Source organism: Tursiops truncatus, chromosome 5 (genome assembly GCF_011762595.2).
Source record: "Tursiops truncatus isolate mTurTru1 chromosome 5, mTurTru1.mat.Y, whole genome shotgun sequence".
Classification (NCBI taxonomy): Eukaryota; Metazoa; Chordata; class Mammalia; order Artiodactyla; family Delphinidae; genus Tursiops; species Tursiops truncatus.
The window spans coordinates 22,025,521-22,038,333 of NC_047038.1; the positions used below are offsets into that span (position 1 = coordinate 22,025,521).

At 38.8% G+C, this 12,813-nt stretch overlaps 2 protein-coding genes across 6 annotated transcripts in view; one reads left to right on the forward strand and one right to left on the reverse strand.

The window, feature by feature from the left end:
• LOC109548757 (uncharacterized) overlaps window positions 1-12,813 on the forward strand; it is a 304,090-nt gene that overhangs the window by 108,870 nt on the left and 182,407 nt on the right. The window lies entirely within an intron of this gene.
• Window positions 1-12,813, reverse strand: part of SYNPO2 (synaptopodin 2) — a 172,229-nt gene that overhangs the window by 4,226 nt on the left and 155,190 nt on the right. The gene's annotated exons all lie outside the window — the stretch shown is intronic.

Below are 12,813 nucleotides of genomic sequence, written 5' to 3' on the forward strand. Positions count from 1 at the left end.
CACTGATTACAGCAAAAACAAAGAAAAACTACTTAGATGTATTCAGTGTTACTGGTCTGATGGAGTAGATCCCCTTTCTCCAGCCAGATTCTTTTTATACAATAGTGAAAATCACATCAATCTTTATTTTCTGAGTGTGGTGTATTGCCCATGTCTTGAAGGAAACATTTCAGCCACGTGTTTCATTTGTGCTTTGGTTCCTTTTATGTGTATTACATTCCTTATTTCCTTGAGAGTGTGTGTCCCTGAAATATTCCCTTGTATATGCTAAATGTTCAGTTTGTCTAATATGCAGAAATATAAATTACTGAAAGCCCTTTTATTCTCTCTTTTTACCCATTCTGTATTTCCAGGGACCTTGAAGTCTGGTTATATACATTATATTCTCACACATTCCCATTCACATGAGACCCTTAGACAAACTCTTGGCAAAAAGTATCAAAGGCACACTTAAGAGAAATGAGTCAACTTGGAAGTATCATAACATTGTGTTTCTTGAACAAAAAGCATTGCCATGCTTAAAAATGTGTTCAGATACTATAAATGGTTTCAACAGCTTTTCTTTCTTAATCAAGTTCTTAAATTTAAAATGAATAGCAACACCTGGATTTGGACAAAATGTCTCAGATTAAAATGTTTAGGTATTTCTGTTGTTGTTATTCCATTAGGCACACAAAGAAAGTGGGTGGTTCAATCTTGGTTTGCATATAAAGAATAAGGGAGTCAATATAATGAATCTTGATTCTCTCTTTTCAGTCATTAAAACTTTAGTAATAATGGGGAAATTTCCTGGCAGTCCATTGGTTAGGACTCAGCACTTTCACTGCGTGGGGCCCGGGTCCGATCCCTGGTGGGGGAACTAAGATCCCTCAAGGGACACAGCCAAAAGAAAAAAAAAAACTTTAGTAATAATGGTTGACTTTTAGCAAAAACTTGTTTTCATTAATCTCCTTCTCTTAATCTAAATCCAGTAAGTCACTATTTAAGGACTTGGTTTCTATTCCACATTGTTAGTGCATTGTTTTCATTCATTTATTCATTTAACAAAAATTTTATTGAATACCTAATGTTTCTAGGCACTTTCCCATGAGCAAAAGATACAAAGATGCTTCAGATAAAGTCCCTCTCCTCAGGAAGCATACAATCCAGTACAGTTTTTAGCTCTGCAATTGTGAGTTAGTCAATCAGAAGTCAATTTAGAGAAGAGACTCTTTACCTATCTTGACAGGACCAATAGCCAGTTTTGTACACTGTGAGAAATATTATCATTCAGCATGATAAAGAGGAATTAGCTCTTCTCTCCCACAGTATGTGTCTATGTCTCCCTTTTGTCCTTAATCTCTGGAAGAAAGAGAACAACATTGGTCTATAGAGTCCCTGGGACGCTTTTCACATTCCAATGATATCTGTTTTCCATCAGATACAGCACCTGCTTTAGTCTGGTCTTTAAAACAATAGAGACGTAAAGGATGGCAACAAAAAGACTCAGGTCTCCATAGAAATATAGGAGAGGCTCCTGAATATACATACAGGTAACTAACATCACTGGCTAATAACTGGAAAAATAAATAATTACAATATATTTGGAAGTATTAAGTACAATGTGAAGGCATACACCTCAGTGATAGGGCATGAAAAACACTGGATGAAAGAGAGAACTTTATTTTCTGGTCTTTGTTCTACCCACTTAGTTGGGAAATCTTCAGAAGAATGGAATCTTAACAGAAATGTAAAAGTTCAAAACACTGTTGAATGATACTCTAAAAACAAAGACATCAGGGATTGTTTTTCAGCTAAGGCAAAAAACATTAATCAGTTGAATGTGGGGAGAAAGAGTAAAACTTTGAAGTATAGTGTTGAAAGAGTAAGTCATAGTTTTCTGAAGAGAAATTTAAAATAGCATTGAAGCTTTTAAGAAAAGTCTCATGTAGAATAGACATACGCCAAATATAGCAGCAGTGCAGGTCGTAAAGGAAGAGTGCAATGACCTCAATGAACAAAATGACAATTGCTCTTCTATATACTCCTCAGACTGCCAAATGTGACTTCATGCTCCTTTAAATGCTAACAATAGAATAAAATTACAAATTGTCTTAGGTTAGAGATGCAACTGTGGTATAAATAAATAGTTCTTTAGGTACATTTTTGTTTCTGTTCATGCCAAAAGTATTTCAGGCCTCTAGTCTCTGCCTGCACCCAAACCCCTAATTCTAACGTATTTCCCCAAAGCAATTTTCACATCTTGTTCTTTGGTGCTATTTCCTTCTGTCAATCTCTGTCCCAAGGCTCATGCTGTTCTCTGCTTGGCTGGCTAAATGAAGCCATGTGATCTATCCTGAGCCAGAAATGACCAAAGTGACCTGAAAATAACAGAAGTGTTTCTTCTGTTTTGGAGTTTAGATGTCTGATGGTAGAATCCTAGCCACACATGGGTTAGATTCTGTGTTGGAGTTTCTATCTTGGGTTGTATTACTATCAAAAGAATTTAGTTTTGATATGAGAGCACTTAACTGTAACCAGTATGTTAAATTGGTTATTTTTTTGTGTATTATTATGTATGATGTGTCATCAAAATGCTTATTTCTTTTTGTCTCCTACTACCATTTAAGTTTTTTTAATGAAAGAAATTTTTTCACTGCTGCTTATGAAACTTAGCAGGTCCTGTGACATTCTGCTTCCTTTTAGGACTAGTCCTATCATTACCTTAAGTGACCTAAACCACTTGATTTCAACATAGAATATTCCAGCCACTGGAATAACAAACTCCAATCTCCTCTTAGAGTTAAATCTCCTCTCCTTCCCCAACTGCGGCCCATTTCAGGAGGATCATCTTCCTTCAGGGAAGGCACTGTGGTTGGCTTCTTCATGCTTTCTTCCTCTTCCTCTCCTAGCTTGCAAACCCTGACTTCCAGCCCCCTGAGGTTAGAATGACAGGATAGAGAATAAAAGAGCAGAAAGAAATTTTTACTTGATTTGGTAACATCATATTCTGGCTTTTCACTCTCAGAGCCAGGGAGGCCCAGAGAAGAAAACTTTCAAGGGATATTTGAAGATTCTTATTCCTATCAGATAGCTCATCTGTAGTCCTCGGTTCATGCCAATTCATCTCAATTCTAGGGGTTAACTTGTAACTCAATCTGCACCCCCTAGAAAGCTGTCTACCTACTGTTGTAGCTACTAGGGTCTGTTTGCACCCTTGGAGAGGCCCCAAGATGACCCCATCCAGCTCTTCCTAACTCCTGGACTGCTCTGGTCCATGGGGAATGCTCACATCATTTGCCTTTGGGAGTGCAGCAGCAGATTTCCTGGTTCTTTGCCAAAACAGTTTTTCACACCATCTCTCACCCTGTAGATATCCTGGGAGGGAGTCAGACTGACTGCAGCCCACCCACTCTGACCTCCCATCCATCTGCATGCTGACATCTCGGATCAAGTTCCCTAAGAAGCCACTTTGAAACTCTTTTCTCACAAGGCTGGAGGTGAGAGGGTAGGGCCCCCCAACTCCACCTACTCCAAACACACACTTGATCTGCAGCATTCCAGAATTCCTCCTCACAAAATCCTCTCTCCTTACCAGACTCTGACCCCCTTTAATAACCTGGACCTAAGGAGTTCAAGAATTGTGGAAGTGGTTTGCTATTCTGTGAACACACCGGGACACTCATGTCTGCTATTTTCTTTGTAAAGTCTATGTTTTAATCTGGAATCTCACTTCAGTGTGCAGCATCTCTTATATTTGAGGGCCTTGGGGGAAATTTCCACTTTAATATTCTGTTATATAACATTATCATTTTCAGTAGAGCATATAGTTCTTTCTCTTATTTTTCTTTTTAAAATGAAATATAGGTTAAAAATAGAATGAAATGTGTTTTTTTCTACTAATTAATCTCAAGAAATTTATCTAATAACTTCAAATAGTCTTAAAAGTTGAAACCTTATACCGCACCCAGGCCTTGCCCTAGAGAAGGTGCCTCACTCATTTCCAGGGCATCTCAGGCAGTGCTTAAGCTCTAATCGTTGAGAACATCTTCCATATATTGAACCAAGCTTTGCCTCCCATAACTTTACCCCATTGATCCTGATAACATAAAGTACATCTACTTATACTCCTCTCCAGCCATTCCTTCACATATTCCAGGCTGCTTCCGCTCTCTCAGAGCACCTTCACCACCTCATGCTCTTCTTCACTTTTCCAACGAAGGGAAAATAACATCTATGGTGTTCACTCCCTCAGGTTTTCTGCATCCTTTTTCCGCCAGTTTGTTAGATAAAACTAATGCAGATATAATGTCTTGATCTCCTTAAGTAGATGTACTTCCAGAAACACAATCACCAAAAGCAAACCCATGAAGATATCATTCAAACTGACTGAGGGGCCATGTCATCTGGCAGGTGGCATAGTTAATATTGCACGTAGAACAAGTCTCTGTGTATTTAGACCAGTGTGCCATTTAAGTGTTGAATCCATGAGAGTACATGTCACTCTTTAGCTCGTCCAATAAAATGCATGCATTAAAGGCTGCAAATATTCACACTGAACTCACGAATCACCTAGTGTTATGTATTCCCATCAGAAGGATAAACACAAAGGAAGCATTTTCCTGCTTCTGCCTTCCGCAATAGCCAACACTAGTAGATCACTTACTGTGTGCCCAGTGGCGGGTGCTAATTGCTTTGCGTGGAATATTTCATATATTCCTCATAACAACCCCATGAAGTAGGCACTTTTAAGATCCCTATTTTCCAGATGAGGACAGTGACACTTAAAGAGGGTAAGTAACTTCCGCAAGGGTAGAAAGCTAAAAAGTGCTAGAGTGGGGGGAGTTGAACTCAGGCAGTCTCATATCAGGGTTCTTAATCAAATACATATGACACTGTACTTGGAATGCAATTGTTTTGAAAAAATATCTTTTCAAAAAAAGATTTGAATCCAAGCAAACTAAATGGAATGAGATGTTAGAAATTTTGGAAAGGGTCATTGAAATCTTAATTTTGGATTAATTGATACTGGCATCTTGCCATTTGTCACAAGCACAGGTAGGCACCAGTGAGTAGGGAATACATCACATGAGATGTACTCCCTCTCTCTGAAGATGAGACACCGGGCACCCTGCATTCAGGTCAGCTGAAAAGTTCAGAGGAGCGGGGGGCCTTTCTCCGCTTGACATGAACTATCTTTTATGTCAATTAGATGTTGACTTATCCACATAGCTTGTTAATGAAGCAGCTTAGTGAGCTTCCTTGTGAAACTGTCCAGTAACCAATTTAGCTGCCAGGAAACACTTGACATTTAAAATAAGGAAAGGTCATCTGAGGTTTACCTAGGACAAAGAAGTGAATTCTAAAGCAATGCAAATAGCCCTAGAAGCCAAAGAAGTTGAATGTGATATACGTTTTGAAGTTCAAACTGTTTCATACCATAAACCTTATAAGCTAAAAAATTCTCTTGGCTGAAATCCTGCTTACACATACACAGTAGAGAATCTCCAGCTGACAAATGTTATTTCAACTCCTTCGACTCCTTTCTCTCTAAACACACATGATCAGTAAATATTCATCACAAACATATACTTTATCATAAGCAGATTCTAATAAAAGCCAACAGGAATAAATGGCATTTCTTTTGACTTATAAATCACTGATTAGAACTTCTACAAAGCAGAGGTCCGTGAAAGGGCACATGAATAGAAGAAAGCACCAGGCATCTGCCAGTTTTCCATTTGCTCAGGTTAAAATATTTGGAGTGATTGTTGACTCCTCCCCATCTCTTACACTCCACACCTGAACTGTCAGCTTTAAAATACATCCAGCATCTGACTATTTCTTACCATCTCCATTGGTACCATCCTGGGCTAACCCACCATACTCTTTTGCCTGGATTATTGCTATAGTCTCCTAATTAGTTTCCCCAGTTCACCCTTGCTCCTTTAGTCTAGCCTCAATACGGCAGCCATATTGAGAATCCTGTTGAAACCTAAGTCAGATTATGTCACTTAGTCCTCTGTTTAAAACTCTGTCGTCGCTTCTCATTTCACAACAGGAAACAAAATTCTTCCACTGACCCACAAGGCCCTACAAAATCTGCTGGTTTCACCCCTCCTTATACCTCTGATTTCATCTCCTCCCGTTCTCTCCCTACCACTTTGCTCCAGTTACGCTGGCCTCTTTGCTATCCTTTGAACAGATCAGGTACCCTCATGCCTCAGGACCTTTATACTCGCTGATCCTCTGCCTGGAACACAGTACTCCAGATATTAGGGTGATCCTACTTCATTTCCTTCAGGCCTTACTCAGATATCTTATGATCACTATTTGGCTATTCTCAATCTCTCTCTCTCTTCCCCCCAACCCCAAGATTCCCTATCCCCCTTCCCTGCTTTACTTCTCCCCTTAGGCTTATGCCTATCTAACATAATGAATGTTTATTTAATTATTTCGTTTATCTGCTTCTCCCCACTAGAATTTAGCTCCATCTAAAGTAGGGGTTAAAAAATAAAAAAATAAAAAAAAATAAAGTAGGGGTTATTCCAATCCAACAATGGGCAGAAGACCTAAATAGGCATTTCTCCAAAGAAGACATACAGATGGCCAAGAAGCACATGAAAAGCTGCTCAACATCACTAATTATTAGAGAAATGCAAATCAAAACTACAATGAGGTATCACCTCACACCAGTCAGAATGGGCATCATCAGGAAATCTACAAACAACAAATGCTGGAGAGGGTGTGGAGAAAAGGGAGCCCTCTTGCACTGTTGGTGGGAATGTCAATTGATACAGACACTATGGAGAACAGTATGGAGGTTCCTCAAAAAACTAAAAATAGAATTACCATATGACCCAGCAATCCCACTACTGGGCACATACCCAGAGAAAACCATAATTCTAAAAGACACATGCACCCCAATGTTCATTGCAGCACTATTTACAGTAGCCAGGTCATGGAAGCAACCTAAATGCCCATCGACAGACGAATGGATGAAGAAGATGTGGTACATATATACAATAGAATATTACTCAGACATATAAAGGAACAAAATTGGGTCATTTGTAGAGATGTGGATGAATCTAGAGACTCATACAGAGTGAAGTAAGTCAGAAAGAGAAAAACAAATATCGTGTATTAACGCATATATGTGGAATCTAGAAAAATGTTACAGATGAACCGGTTTGCAGGGCAGAAATTGAGACAGATGTAGAGAACAAACGTATGGACACCAAGGATGAATTGGGAGATTGGGATTGACCTGTATACACTGATGTGTATAAAATTGATGACTAATAAGAACCTGCTGTATAAAAAAATAAATAAAATTAAATTTAAAAAAATAAAGTAGGGGTTATTGTTTTATTCATTAAGACATCCCTTGACCTAGAATGGTGCCTGCCAAGTAGATGTTTAGTAAGTATTTGTGAAATGAATGAATAATAATTTCTTTATCAGACTGCCATAATCAGGAAATTCAGTTATCTTCACCAAACTTTTTGGTCCTGTCCCAAGATGTAGCCCTTCTCACATGTCATTTACATGTGATGAGGAACTCACACAAATAGACCCATCCCACCACCCCCAATACATGCACACCAATATGAACATCAAGACATGTTTGGCAAGACAGATAGGATTAATCAATGTTTATGAAAAATCAGATTTTCTAAACAGGTAAAAGATTGTAACATGCTTCAAATAAATGATTTGCATTTAGGTCAGTGGAAGTGTAAGGGTTTTAAACTGCTTTGCTTCCCCAAATGAGAAAAGTCTTAGAAAAATGATTCATGAATCCTAAAGACAGCCCAAAATCTACTTGTAAGATTTAAAAATAAAGACCAAAGAAGAAAAAGATAATGGAAATTGGGATGGGTTAGAGTTGGAGAAGAGAAAGCTGAAAGCTAATTTACCGCTTATCGTGAGATTGCAAGCAGGTGTAGGAAATGGCAGTTTCTACTATCTGATCTCTTGGGGCAATTCCAGCTCTAAAGAGTTTTCGATTACAATTTTTCTGACAATGGAAGCAGGTCAACATTGGAAGGAAGTTCTCCATAGAGATATAGAATTCCATTACCTAGAGATCTTTAAGTATAGGACAAATGCTCCCTTGATGTAATTTAGATACAATTAAGTAGTCAGGGGGATAGTAGAATTTTAAGGTCATTTTTGTTCTAGTCTCTTAATAAGACAGTCTCTATCACATATTCCCTGCCTTCTCAAGTGAACCTTAAATCTTCCTGGTGGAAGAAGTGGAGTTTTGGGAAATTCTGTTGTAGCTGTCTCTTATCTAAAAAATGGAGGTGTCCATTTTTTTAAACCGAAATCAGCAATATTATTCTGCTTACCAAGAATAGTGCAGATAACCGGGACTAATAAGTTGTACTATTGAATAGAAAAGTAGCCAAGTAACTATACATTGCTTAAATAGTTCCATGAATGCAATAAACATACTTAGACATCAAAATAAGAGATAATGTCTTGTAGCTAGAGCTTCTCATCTTGGCTTTGCCATTAACCATTTATCTTAATTCATCTTAGATTAACTATCAGATTAAATTTTTGGTTCTAAAACAATAAACTTTAAAAAATTTTTATTTTAGGTTTGAAGGCAATCCCTTTGTGAGAGAGGCTGAGAGTTATAACTGACAATAGAAGCCAGCATGTTATAATGGAAAGAATGTGAATTTGGACATCACACTGACCTGGGAGTCCTGCCTTTGCCTCTTTTTACCCATATGATTCAACCTCTCCCAGCCTTACTTTCCTTGGTTGTAAAATGGTAAGAATGCTCGCTACTGTTTCAAGATTATGGGTAGAGTAGAGATTGTGTTTATAAATCAAATGCCACGTAGCACAACAGATTATTCTTGTTATTGTGAGAAGAGTCTGTGAGGCCTTAAAAGGTGTCAGAGACCTGGCAGAACCTTTTGTTCAAGAGGCAACTGCATAGGCAGGCTCCTGCCCTAGGATAAAAATAGGAGGGAGCTGCCTTTGAAGTGGCATTAGCACCGCACGCCTCAGATATTGCTGTGCCAGCCACTGACTCCCTCCCACCAGAACGCCGGCAGCAGGGCTGGCCAGAAACATCGCCACTGACCTCATCTCTCTGCTAGCTCTGGGTGGGCCAAAGTATAGACTTCTAGATCTTTTTTAACCTTCTGTTATAGAAGAATAAAAATAACCACATTAATTTAAGGTCAGGAAGACTGATGTTAGGCAGGAATCTACACTTATACTTCTGTGGTCCCTTTCATCTTAGAAGCAATGATAACAATAACTAAGGTGTACAGAATTTTTACTATGTACTAGTCACAGTTTTAAGCATTTTATCTATTAACTCATTTAATCCCCCCAACAATCCCCAATTTCTGCAAATATATAATCCCCAATTTCTGCAAATAAGGAAACTGAGGCATAGAAATTAGGTGATTTACCTGAAGTTACACAGCTCATTTTTGTAAAGGGAAATTGAGGAATTAAGGCCATAGATAATAAAATTTTATCTGAGTAATGTGTTTTAAGGCATTATATATGTTAGTGGAAAAAAATTACTACAGCAGCAATTTTTACCCTCTCATTTTCCTCTGTCCTCAGAAAAGAAGTATGTCACTCTCAAAATTATAATCTGTGAAAATACTCCTATTAATATAGACTGTATTATATTTAAGTAGCTGGAATTGCCATTTTAATTTTTTATAATTCTTGGGGAAAAGCCTTACTTAAGTGCATTTTTATAAAAGTCTAATTCGGTTTGAACATAAAAATAAAATCTTTTAAACACATTTCAAAATATTTTCTGAAAAAAAGTTTTCTCTCCTCAGAAGATTTAAACAGTAAAAATTATATAGATTTCGCACTATTGAAAAGAATGAATAATAGCAAAAGTTCAGCTCTCATCAGTTTCTATAGAGAATTTCACAATAAATAAAGGATGCTGATCCTGTATGAAATAAGTGAATTTTTGACCTTGTAGAAGGTTTTGTAGAGAAAAATTATCAGTGCCTGGCATATAGAGAGCACTTCATAAAAGAGAGTCATGTGTATTAGTATAAAATTAATACTTATACTATATCCCTAATTAGAATTATATTTATGATAAATTATAAAACCCATTTAAGGGTTTCCCTAGTGGCGCAGTGGTTGGGAGCCGCATGCCAGTGCGGGGGACACGGGTTCGAGACCTGGTCCGGGAGGATCCCACATGCCGCGGAGCAACTGAGCCCGCAGGCCACAGCTGCTGGGGCCCGCGCACCTGGAGCCAGTGCTCTGCAGCAGGAGGGGCCACCGCAGTGAGAGGCCCGTGCGCCGCAGCAGGGAGCGGCCCCCACTCGCTGCAGCTGGAGGGGGCCCGTGCGCAGCAGCGGGGACCCAACGCAGCCAAAAATAAAATAAATTAATTTTAAAAAAACATTTAAAATGGTTTAACTATGTGAATATAGCTTTAGCTGTCCATAATATTCTAAACACCTTCTTTCCTGAAACAGATCCAGGCAACCATCTCCTCCCTCCCTCATTCACAAAAAGAAAAGTTACCATGAATGTGCATTTGTCCCTAGAAGGAAAGTAGGGATAAGAGATATTTTTTATAGCTTATGTGCCTGCTATTTGAAGTGGAGCTAATATCCCTTAAGCAAACTCATTTCCCAACTAGAATGGCTTTCTCAGAGGAAAATTTTATCAGTTAAGGTATTAAGAACAATTCTTAAGATATGTGTGGGTGCTATAGAACAACCTTGCTCGGGCCCTCTGCATGATAACATTCTCCAAATTTCCTACTGGCAGCTTTTTAGGCAATCCTACTGTTACAATTCCTTATAACATTTTTAAAAAACAGGAAATCCAAGCTGGTTAATGGTAGCGACAGACACATCAACAACTACACAACACGTGACATTATTTCATAAGGATGCAGAGGATACAGCATGAAGAAAACAACTTACTTGATCTTTGTAACTGTTCTTCTATCCATTACGTTTTTAAGCTTATTAAATAGATCCTTTGATTCATATCCTGGGCCTTGGGGAAAATGTTTAACCTACTGTTCTTGGAAAGTTTAAGATGTTTTTTCAATATTTATACTGTGTTAGTTTCTGTTGTACAATAAAGTGAATCAGCCATATGCATACATATGTCCCCATATCCCCTCCCTCTTTAGCCTCCCTCCCATCCTCCCTATCCCACCCCTCTAGGTCATTGCAGAGTACCGAGCTGATCTCCCTGTGCTATACTGCTGCTTCCCACTAGCTATCTATTTTACATGTGGTAGTGTATATATGTTGATGCTACTCTCAACTCGCCCCAGCTTCCCCCTCCCACCCCATGTCCTTGAGTCCATTCTCTATGTCTACATCTTTATTCCTGCCAGAGAGAAAAACAAATACCATACGCTAACGCATATATAGGAATCTAAAAAAAAAAAAAAAAGTGGTACAGAAGTTTAAGATTTAGTGCCAAATCATATTTATGTTTCCTTTGTCAAAAACATGGCTCCAGAGTGATGTTTAAAATTAGGAATAATAAAAATATAACTCTTCATCTGGGAAATCACCAACTTGTTTCCTTAAGTGCAGAATAGATAAAAATTTTGCTTAATTGCCTTACCATATCTCTCTGGAACAAATGGTACATTTTATTTAATGATAACTTTCTAGTTTGAGGGAATTTACACAATAATTTCATATATGTCAGTTCATTTTAGAGACACAAGAACGCCATAAAGTAAGTGGGAGTTTCAAGTGAATGGTGGTTTTTCAAATGAAGAGATAAAAGACCACTAAGGGGGGCTTCCCTGGTGACGCAGTGGTTAAGAATCCGCCTGCCAATTCAGGGGACAAGGGTTCAAGCCCTAGTCCAGGAAGATCCCACATTCCATGGAGCAATTAAGCCCGTGCGCCACAACTACTGATCCTGCCCTCTAGAGCCCACGAGCCACAACTACTGAGTCTGCGCATCACAACTACTGAAGCCCACGTGCCCTAGAGCATGTGCTCTGCAACAGGAGAAGCCACCGCAATGAGAAGCCCGCGCACCGCAACAGAGTGGCCCCCACTCGCCGCAACTAGAGAAAGCCCATGCACAGCAACGAAGACCCAAAACTATCCAAAAATAAACAACTAAAAAAAAAAGACCACTAAGGGGTAAAATAGATTAAAGCAGAGTGTACAGTGATAGTCCTGATGGTGTGCTTTTCAAATGCAAATGGGAAATATGGAAACATCTTTTATCAGAAGTGCCCCAGGTACATTTCTTCAAAATTAGGAAGCATTTACTTTACTTGAAGATACTAATCCCAGGTATAAATGTAGTTCCATTAATGGTTCAAGGGGATGTCTCCTAAGGTATTAGGATGCTTGTCTACTTATCAAACTTTCAAAATTAGAAAGCAAATTTTTTTTTTTTTTTTTTTTGCTGTACGTGGGCCTCTCACTGTTGTGGCCTCTCCCATTGCGGAGCACAGGCTCCGGATGTGCAGGCTCAGTGGCCATGGCTCACGGGCCTAACCGCTCTGCTGCATGTGGGGTCTTCCCAGACCAGGGCACGAACCCGTGTCCCCTGCATCGGCAGGCGGACTCTCAATTATGCGCCACCAGGGAACCCCTAGAGAGCAAATATTTAATTTTGCCCTTGACATTAGTTATTACAGCTTTTCCTATTGGCATAGCTTTCTTAATGCACTTATAAAATGGCAGTATGTAATTATCTAGACATAATATTGCATATTAATACTACAGCAAATTTTTCTATGTGGGCCACTCATTTATTCAAAAGATCTCATTCCTTATTATTTCCCTGACCACTCCTCATTACCAAGTTCGCCTTCATTTT